Genomic DNA, 11250 nt, shown 5'->3' on the forward strand with positions numbered 1-11250 from the left:
CAAGAACAGTGAAAAATTAACAGCTCAGTCTCTTTACCAGTCAAGACCTGGAGAATTGTGAAGAGATGAAGATTTCCTTTCAGATCCAAACTCCATTGGTAATTATTTTTGTTTGATCCTGAACAGTCATAAAGGACTTTCCATCCAGGCATCTGATATTGATATTACTGTGGGTAGCAATTCAAACTGCATCCCTCTCATTTATCTAACAACATAATAATGACATAGATGAAGGAAAGTCTAGAACCAAAGAAAAGGAGAGAGAGGGAATTTTTTTCCTGGTTAGAGAAAGAAACTAGCAGCAGAACATCTGGTAGCGTATATCTGGAAGGTACAAATCCCTAGATTTGTACTCATTTCCAGTGGGGAGAGAGAGCTCCATTCCATGGGAGCAAGATCAGACACATCCACAGGCATAATTCTGATACAGTAAAAATCTGAGATGCCTCAGTGAAAAATATCTTCCCCATAGTAAGACAGCACTACCTTCCACTTTTATTATTTTATCTGGAGCAAACTGCTTATCTTGGCCATTCCACTGGCATCTCACTTCCTCTTGCAGTTTAGTCTACTTTTAATTTTCCTTAGAGTACAGAAAGAATAATACACTTTCCCTTTCTACTGTTCTGCATAAGAAAACTACACAAATATGTTTGTGTTCTAATGATTTACTGTTCAACCTACAGCTTCTAGAGCGTATTTGTGGGGCTGGAATATGAACAGTAAATTCCTTTAGTGTCAGCCATTGCTTCCTCTCTTTCCCTGATTTGCCAGAAAAGAAAAATGTCTTTTAACTACCTTAGCTTTGCATGTTATAGAATCTAATGCACCAAGGCCTCATCCTAGAAGGCCGTCCCCTGCAACATTTAGATATATGAGTGTTGCCATACAAGCTCTGAGCAAACCTTTGTATTTTACATAATATTTCCCCTGAACACAGTAGTATCCCAGCATCTCTAAAATGGATAATAAGCTGTTGATTAGTAACTGTCACACTCAGTGCATTTTAGACAGTTAATACAATCTGTTGGAAAAATTGCACATGCAGTTGTTCTGAATAAATTTGACATTTTTCAAGTAGCACTGAATTAAGGGAGTGAGTGTGCCATGTACTTGGGCTGAGAAATTGTTACCTTTGTATCAGCTCCTGACTTCTGGAAAAGTCAGAAGATAGATGTGAACCCAAGAACATTGAAGTGACAACAGAGGTCTCTTAAGATGATATCCTAGAAAAGAAATCACTGCAAAGAACAAAATATTTTAATGTGTTAACTAAGTAATAGCTTAATTTGATAAGATTTGGGTGAAAAGAAATAATACAGAGGAGAAAAACCCCAACAGTTTATATTGGCCATGAAGTTCTACAATGCTTAACAAACAAGCAAGGAAGAAGTTCCTTGCCCCCAACAAACTCTCACATCCTCAGTGTTTGCATCAAAAGAAAAAGCACTGGAACTTGATACTTCAGTTGTCCTTGAAGCAAAGGACGTTTGACAACAGGAAGGTGTGATACTGTGCCATTTGACAGACTGGGTCCTACATACACAGCATATCAAAACAGTGAAGAACAGCTGTGCTACAGAGACATAGAAATAGTAGGAGAAAGAAAAATACACAGAGAAAGGTTAGACAATATCAGTGAACAAAGAAATCCCAGAAACCGAGACATGAACCTACATTTTCTTGCAGAATGGGTTTCATTATACATATGCTTACTACTTTTGTGTCTCAAGGACTGTACTGGTATACCAAATGTGATGGCTTCTGCCGTAGATGTTTTGTTTCTTTACTACCCTCATAAATAGCCCACTTTTCTTTAAGGTGCATTTTAAGATATTAGAGCTTACCTAGCCCTGTCACAGATGCAGAAACCACAAACAAATCGTAGCTCTGAGCTGTGCTCTGGCCCTTCCCCAGAGAGAGCTGGGTAAGGAGTTATAAAATTTCTTTTAGACTACCAGAAAGTTTATATATTTTATGTGCCTCCTGACTCATAATATTCTCCAGATACTCATGCACGTACTTAGGGGTAGCAGTAAACATAAAACTCATGAGATGAAAGCAAAAAGTCTGCTGTGCTGACTGGTGGAAAGTTTCCTTCTTGGTCTGGGTCTGTTGGCTTCTCTTTCCCTTTCTGTGTTACATAAAACAGCCTTATAGGTCTGATTCCATTTAGTTGTCAGTTAGAGTGGATATTTTTAGTCCATAATTTTCAACACTATCTTGAAACAGCGTTAAGCTAAGGACAGCCAGTGATATGAGTGAGTGTAACTTGACCCTGTTTTCTAAACAATGTAGATACTGATACTATTAATTTCTCATCCTGTAGCTAAGTTCCCAAACTGAAACTTTCAAGCAGAAGATGATTCTGTAACCACTGTCTCTGAGTAATTATCAGAATCCACTGTAGGGAAGATACCAGGTTTCTTAGATATTTTGAAGAAATCCAGATTTGGAAATCATCTATACTAAACGGTGTCCCTGTCTAGCGCTAGTTCTGCCTTTCTCTCAAGTACAATTCTTTTTTCTCATGTTAACATGCAATCATTTAACTTCAATTAAAAGAAATACATTATTTCACATCAATTATATAACAACATAAAGATACATTTGAAAGAGCCGTAATAAATACATAAATGGTATTTAGACTTAAGGTTATTTTTATTCAGATGCTTTAACCCAGGTGGCAGCTACATCCTGTGTGACAGCAGTACCTACACAAACACCCAAATTTGTGAAAAAATTGAAGTAATGTAAAAAATCAAACTTAATTCTGCATCACCTGGGGAATTGGTGTGGTCTACCTGGATTTCTGCAAGGCCTTTAACATGATGCTCCCACCACATCCTGTTCTCTAAATTGGAGAGATATGGATTTGAAGGGTGGACTACTTGATGAATAAGGAATTGGTTGACTGCCCTTTTTATTTCCTTTTTGTTCTTAATAGCCCCACAATATCTCAGTTCTTCTTTATAAGAGCATTTGAGATCCACTTTCAAAGTGTACTTCTTAGGGCTGTCACTGTGAAATTTCGTATTCTTGAATGCCACTTTTGCTTACAAATTTTTACTTTGTTCTGTCACTCAGTATCATCACTACTTCTTTACTCCAGTTTAAATTTTACCAGGAAAGTCTATTGTTAGCTTTTTCCATCTTTAATTTTATTTCTTAATGGTCAGCCATACACATACACATTACTGAATACTGGAAAATCCATTATTGTACTTTGCTGACACTAAGAATTGCTCTTAGTTAATTAGATATTTTTAGTGACTGGTTTAATGGTTTCAAAGTCACATTTGAATAATTTTACTAGTAGTCACTCATAATATACTGAATCGGCAACCACATTTCTCTAAAATTGAGAAGGTGACTGTCTATATACCCAGCTTTCAGAGTAGCCTTCATACTCATTTTTCTAAGCTGCTTGAATAACACAGAGAGTGACATTTGGTCAATGTAAAAATCTAATTTGAAGATGGGTGCCAAGGTTCACAGGCATTTCATTGTCTGAATGAAAAAAAAAACAACAACCTCCACTAAAAAAAAAAAAAAAGAAGAAAAAAACCCACTAAACTCAGAAACACCTTATTGGAATGCAAGGAAGCCTCTAAAATCCAGGTTTTAGAAAACAGCCTGATAATAGCAATTCTTCAGGCTAATAAAAATTTGAAAGAATGTTAGAACTTTGTTATGTTCTGGCATATGAAAACAAACTAGTGATTTTTACAGGATTATATTTTCCTATAAAGAGAGAAGTGGCCAAAGTGAGGTCTTAGCATCACATATACTGTTACTCTGTTTAAATATATAGTACTATTGTGCTCAAGTTTGTCTTTAAAGATGCCTGGCCTTCAACATTTGCTAACGAGAGCAAATTAAAGAAATAATGTACTCATCAAGAATGAGCTCTAGATTTGCTTGGATATTATACCACATCTCTGCCTTCCCAACTACTGATGAACAATTGCATAGCGAAAAGCCACTGCAAATGTAAATTCTTATCGAAAAATCTGATTACTTTAGTTCTCAATTAATTTAAGAATGTGAAATGTGAAGTTTCCTTATAGCCGCTTTTTTTTTTCTTTGAATGTCTTTATAAATCTAATTATTCAGTGGTCTCAGAATGACCCTGAACAGATTTTGATGACTGAGAAAGTTAATGAGCAGTCACTAGTGTTATTCATTGGTCCTGACTTACATTCAGAGAACAACTTACGGAGAATAAACTGCAGAACTGAATTGGAAGATTCAGGCAGGGAAAATGCTTAGCTGCAGATTTCAATTGTTTCTTTGTCTGCAAGAACATAAAATCATATTATCTAACTCTCTATTTCAGAAAAAAAATTGCACACCAACTAAAGACATATTTTAATCCTACAGCCTACATGACTTTTTAAGAAAGATGTAATTCTAGGAGGAGGTAAAGGTATTATGCAGAAATAACTGATAAGATTCTACAGCCTATACAAGAGATTAAAGTAGGTGGTGATTTTAATAGTCTTTTTTGAGCTTAAAAACCATGAAAGCCTTGCTTTCCTTTTTTTTCTGAAGTCAGTCATCAAGACTGCAGTGCCTTTTGCCTCTTTTGAACAAGGCCAAAGCTAATTCAGAAAAAAAGATACACAATTTTTTTAAAAAACAACAGAACATTTGCTAAAACTTTTGAAAAAAGTGGCCTCACAGTAAGTTTAGGGAAAAGGATATGTATTTTGCCAAGATTTTTCATGCACATATTGACTTGTCTGTTATTTTAACACTAACTCTTAGTGTGCCCATCATGCTGGCAATGCTCACCTAAATGTGTTTTGCAGCAACTTAGTCTTTGTCTGATCTTTGCAGCTTGAGGGACTGGGAGTGCTTCTCTATTTATTTCTCTGCTACAGAACCACACGGTCTCTTCCAATGTATAGAAACTACTGGAATGATGAATTATCCATTCCCTTTGCTCCCTGATATAATCACTTCAATTACGCATATGACTAAATATTAGTTGTCATCTAACATTCATAAGTATTTTACTGTGGCCCAAAGTGGCAAAGCAGCAGCACATAAATCAAAAGCTTTAGTTTTCCATTCCATACACCACAGCCTATTAAAAGATTTAAAATAGACTGAAGAAGCTGTAAAGAAACACAGATCTTACAGCTGTGTGCAAATGTAGGTATTTACCAGACTACTTAATGCTGTAAAGACCTTTTATAACAATTCTTTGGGCTTTTAAGTGTGTCATTTTTATTATGCTGAATGGAAGAAAAGTTCAGCTGCTGCCTCGGATCTCTCTAAGGAAGGATTTTCTCTCCACAGACCATACAGGGAACCCTGCACAGCTACGTTCCTAAATTAGGCACCCAAACTTACACAGTATGACTACTCTTGTGCATATGCTAGCACACACTTAAACCCACAACCAAAACAGCCCTTCTGACATTTGAAGCAAATAGAGTACACTTTCACAGACAGGCTTGTTTCATGCACCAACAGTGTTCTGCATTAAGCTGAAACCTGTGTGAACAACATAGATCTGATAGAAAGCGTTGCACAGTTGTTACCTTACATGGCTGGCTGGGAGGCCAAAAAGTCATGCATGTTCAGAGCAGAGGACATCTGGGCTATATCCAAAAGCCAATGACCTAGAGTTGCATAAAGCTTAGTTACTTAAAATTTATTATTTTCTTTTCGCCGTTTATGTCTCTATCCCTTCCCTGCTCCTCAGGGATGGAGTTGGTGGGAGCTATGTGAAATGACTGGCTTTGTAGCATGCTCCAAGTGTGCTAGTTAGCGCTCCTTGTCATTGCTTCTGGAAAGTTAGTCTGTGGTTTAAACTTGAGAGATTTGTCTCTGTCGCTGGGGGCCTTTTGTTCACTTGTGGCAAGTGAGTAGAGAGATATATTGGTGTAGTATTCCTAAATTAGTCTGCCAAAGATAAGAACTGTTTCTCAAGAGTTCTTCCTGCATTTCCTCCTTTAAACAGTTCAACAATTCTGAAGCCTCTAGTTTTCAGTGCTTAGACTTAGCAGACTGTGACAAAGCTCTGAGAACATAAAATACCTGTTTATGCAGTATTTCACAGAATCACAGAATTGCAGGAGTTTGAAGGGATCTCAAGTGATCATCAAGTCCACCCCCCTGCTAAAGCAGGTACCCTGTGATATGTCTCACAGGTAGGCATCCAGACGGGTCTTGAATATCTCCATAGGAAACTCCACAACCTCATCTCCCACAGGTATTTTCCCCATGCTTTTTAATTTACTGCCATAACCAGAAACACAGTCCTTAGATGTCCATGTTTCAATACTGAATAAACATCCTCAAATGATAATAATCGGTCTAAGTCAACTACCCTTTTAGCCAGAGAAAAGTCTACATTTAAACTGTGGGCTTCTCAGCTAGATCTCATCACCACACATTTCTAAGCATTTCTAAATAATTTAAAATATCATCAGCAAATGAGGAATACAAACATCTGCAGAGGAACTTAGGTGTTCTTTCAGTAACATTACGCCTTCAAGCTTAAAAGAAGACTGCTTCTTTACCCATCTCCCACCTTATCTGTTGTGGAGCCTCAACTACCAGTTCACAACCTACCTGAGCTACACATTAATGTGTATTTAAGCTGATGCTTCTACCAAATAAAAACAGTCCTCACACCTGCCCACCTTTCTCTCTGCATGCTTAATTCATAGTAAGCAGCCATGTAGTAAAGCAAGACAAGGTTATTTTTTCAGCCGCTCTGGCTTCCCAAGCAGGGCAGGCAGATGGCTAGCTTTGCAGTGCTGGGGCACCTTCCATCAGCCACAAGCACTGGTGGCAGCATGGATCAGAGCTGAGGCTGGGGACAGAGCCAGGCAACACAAGCAGCACCAGTAGGTCACTGGCAGGCTTCTGCTTTGCACAACCTACTGTGCATTGGCATAGCCTAAATAAGCATTTGCCAAGTCTCACATCATCTCATGCAAAGCATCTCCCTCCTCAAAGTCATCATTAATTGTGTGCTAAGCTCTTCTCATCCCAACTAGGAAACAATAAAGAAGGCAAAATTCTGGAGGCAACGGTGCAGAGGAGACTTGGGATCTGTGTTGCCAGTGTTTGTATAGCCTTACCCATTCTATTCTAATGCTTTCAATTAGATTATCATCACACAGTGGAAATGAGAAGAACGAGGTTAGAAGTAACCAAAATTTAAAATCTGAACACGACCAGAGCCAACTCAGTACCATGTTAGGTAATAGAAGTAAATTAATTCATGTTTTAACTCCCATAATTTGTCTTCACTAATGAACAATAGAACTACAGGACAATCTTTCATGATTCTGCTGTAAGTTATGGTGGTGCAGTAGACATGTGTACACTCAGTTTTAAGAAACTTATATTTTCTAAGTAGCTTTAAAGTACAAGGACTTTAGTATATTCTTACGGTAATAGCACACGTAGAAATTAAAATACGCAATCTCTGTTTCTGAACATACCTCAAAATGAGAAAATTTGGAAACACAGAACAAATTGTATTTTTCTGAAATAACTACTAGAAGAATCTGAAGGTAAAGCTGAGCAGAGAACATTTCATAGGGTATCTGTGGAAGAGAAAAATAGGATAATATTAACACTTTCTCTGTAGATATATCAAAAACCTTTATTTCTAGTCAAATAGAGAAAAAATTCAAACTGTTTACCCATGCAACATTACATGCATTTATTAGCCTGTTAGCCCTCTGATGCTAAGTGGTTTCTTAAATATGTACCTGATAACACAATATACATTTGCAGCACTTCTTGCAACATCAAGGATGATGAAGTAAACAAGAAATAGGGTTTCTATCAGTGGAAACTGAGTCTTTGTGGTTGATGGATGATAGGAATTCTTCAGTAAGGACCTTGATAATTAAAATGTCAACGAAGTTAGATTGTTCTTCCTGTACAAATGACATCTCTTGTTAATTATCCATTCTTTCTATGGCACTTGGATTTTTCAGACAATGAAACGTTTGATTAAGTTCCTGCTCCAGTAGAAAAATAAATATTCTTCATTAACATTTGTTTCAAGAGAGGCTGCTACTCCATTTCACAAGCAACGAAGGATAATTCCCCTGCCCTTCCCCAAAGCATGTGAAAACTTACAAACCACGCTTAGCTATTCTCTAAGGGCATAGCATATAAAAGCTGTAAACTTTCAAGCTAAATACAGAATTCTCACTCTTTCTAAAGAATGCTTATACTGATCAACACAAGCATTAGTGATTAATTACACTGTACTCCTCTAGCCCTCCCTCGTGGAGCATAAGACTATGCTTGTAGGAAAGCACAGCTCCTAAATACATATTTATGAAATAAAATCCAATATGGTTGTTCAGGTTAAGCAAAAAGGTATTGCTTAAATGATATTGACAACATTAAGAAGCTGTAATATTTCTGAACCACAAGGCTGCTTCTCCAAAGTTGACAGTCCAAAAGCAACTGTTGCCTTTGTAGTCTACTCTTTTCACATTGTGCAAACACCATACTTACCTCATCTGCTCACATAAATACTGTCCAATTATCTTTTTGACAGCAGGAAAGAGTTTATGTTTACCCATCATTTTTCCATCAGGAAATCACTTCTCAAATTATCATGCCTTTGGAAATACAACACACTTGTTTGTGCTTCATGTCTGGTAATCTAACACCATGGTTCACAAATTCTAGGATTAAAGAGTACATAGGAGATTTCAAATGTGGGATTCAGTAGTAATTTCTCCGGCCTAAGATCTTGCTTATGCGGAGTAATTGCGTACCTGTCTTAAGCAATGTTTCATTTACTGTGAAAGGCCAGCATGGTTATTCTACCAACAGAATATACCGTAAAGCTGGGTCAATTGCAGTCTAAAACAGATTAGGTTTATATCACAAACTAGAGTTCAGCCACTGTTTGGGCTTTGATTAATGGATCAAAAAGATTACACAAACTATATTACCCATGAGTGTTTAATGAATGAATTGTATTCATTAGTTTAAAAGGGCTCACCTGGGGGCTCAGGTTGGAACAAAAAATTGGTGGCTAGCAAGACATCTCAACAGCACTGGCATATCATTATCCAGCTGCTGCATCCCCACTCCTTTCACTGGTGGTGTTTGTCTGCACACTGTGCTACGCTTGTTGTGACAGCACACAAAACTTGCACAATCACTCCAGGGACTCTGGCAGCAGCCAGTCAGGAATCCCAAGAATCAATAATAAAAATCATGGAAACTATCAGAAGGAAATCTGCTTCTGTGCTGACATTTTAGGATTCACAGCAAATCAGAAGATAGGTCGTATGGGAACTGGATTTCACCAATTTCTGGCTGTCAGGCAGGGCAAATCTAAATTGTACATCTGTGCAAACTTGGCTCTTCTCTCCATGGTCAGGCATACAGCCATACCAAGTCTGAATGGATCAAGCTTTCTTTGTCCTGTAGTTGACATTCAGCGCATGCTCCCCTGGAGCAGCATCATGAGGCAAACACGCAGCAATTCAGTCACTGGGGGAGTCCTGCTAGGGCAGCCCAAATGTCAAGGAGCCCGGGCTCCATCCAGCTCTGAAGCATGGCCACATGGGCATTGCCCCGCACATGGTACAGCCAGCAACATGGCCCTTGCTCAGCAAACACCCCAGGCTTTTACCTGCTTCTTGACTTGTATCTAACGCTGCACTATGGAAACAGCCCAGTTTTGCAGCTAGGGTAAGGGGGTGCTTTGAACAGGGGCTTATAGTTACTAAAAGAAGACCAGGAAAACCTTCTCTAACCTATCCCCATGAAATGACTCTTAATTATCATATGTTATGTAGCTGCAGGTGAAACCATAACTGTTCGTGAAAATATTAGTTGGACTTAACTATCAGAGGCTAGCCTGGAAGCTACTGTTTAAAGTCATAGACTCTTTAATTCAAGACTTATAACTATTTACATGTGTAGGAACATAAGCCCTAATGAATGCAGTTTTCCCCCAAATAATTGGAAAACTCCACCGCACTGAATCAGAACTGAATCCAGAAAGTATTCTGGCTGTGAGTATTCTATCTGAAAGATGGAAATGTATCTACCACTCATTAAATCCAGTTGCAGATTGCCATTCTTAATCAGAAGTATTTCCACACTTACATGGATGTTTCCAGGGTCTGGCAAAGCAGACTACTGACTGGAGAACTAGGGAGACCCAGCATACACAAATCACCAAAATGAGCACGTTTGAATAAAGTGCATGAAAATTCAATGGCAGTTTTTGGACTAGTAATAGCAGTTAATATCAGAGCTGCCTGAAGATGCTGGAATAAATAGAAGGCCATTCTATTTTGCTTGCAGCAAAGGTAGCGATGGGAGCTGAGAAAATTCTGTCTCCTCAGCTCAGAGCAATCTCCAGGCGAACAACAACAAGGGCATGCTGCTTGCCACCAAGGGAAGGGAGTGAGCAAGAGAACAGTGAGTAGGCAGCACTCCCTTGATACTTGTAATTCTAGTATTTACATAGAAAAAATCAACATTAAATACTGGCTTCTGCATAATACCCATCAAGCAATATGCATACACTTCAGAGCAAAGAAAAAAAAAACTCCATCACAAAAATTAAAAAGTTTGTGATGACTGCAACAGAAACAGATGTGCAAAGGGCTTCAGTTTGTTCTTCAGAGGAATAGTGATGCTGCATCCAAAAACCATCCTATGTAAGACTTATTTTCAGGAGAAAAAAACCACACATTTCTTCTTAACTGTTTTGGATTGTGCGTGGCTTCTCAGACTTAATAATGCTAAGGGCTGCGTTTCAATTTAATAGCAGTCTCACGTTTGACTTCCTCCAATCCTGTAATCATTATTAGCTTTCTAGTAAAGAATTCTTACATCAGAAAGGGATAGAAAAACAGTCCATGCGTTTCTAGCAGCCAGTGAACACACCACTACAAACTTTTGGAAAAAGGGCCCCTGTAACTCAGTGGAATAAAAGTTTGTAACGTTTGGGCATTTACTTTGTCTCCTTCATTTTTCAGCACCTCCAGCTCCTCAGGCAGTGAATGAACAGGATACCAATTATGTGTATAAGTGTCATGGTTTTATGATTTTCGGTTATTGGTATTCCACATCATAACATCATGTAGTGAATGTACCTGGTTCTCAGAAGAGAAGGACTACTACAGTCCCCACGGCACTTTGCTCCTCTGTTACCATTTTCCAGCCGGAGGGAAAAGATAAAAGCTCGCAGTATAAAAACTCGCAGATCACGAGACCTCGTCCCTTTTT

This window comes from Numida meleagris, chromosome 3, assembly GCF_002078875.1.
Source record: "Numida meleagris isolate 19003 breed g44 Domestic line chromosome 3, NumMel1.0, whole genome shotgun sequence".
NCBI classification, from domain to species: Eukaryota; Metazoa; Chordata; class Aves; order Galliformes; family Numididae; genus Numida; species Numida meleagris.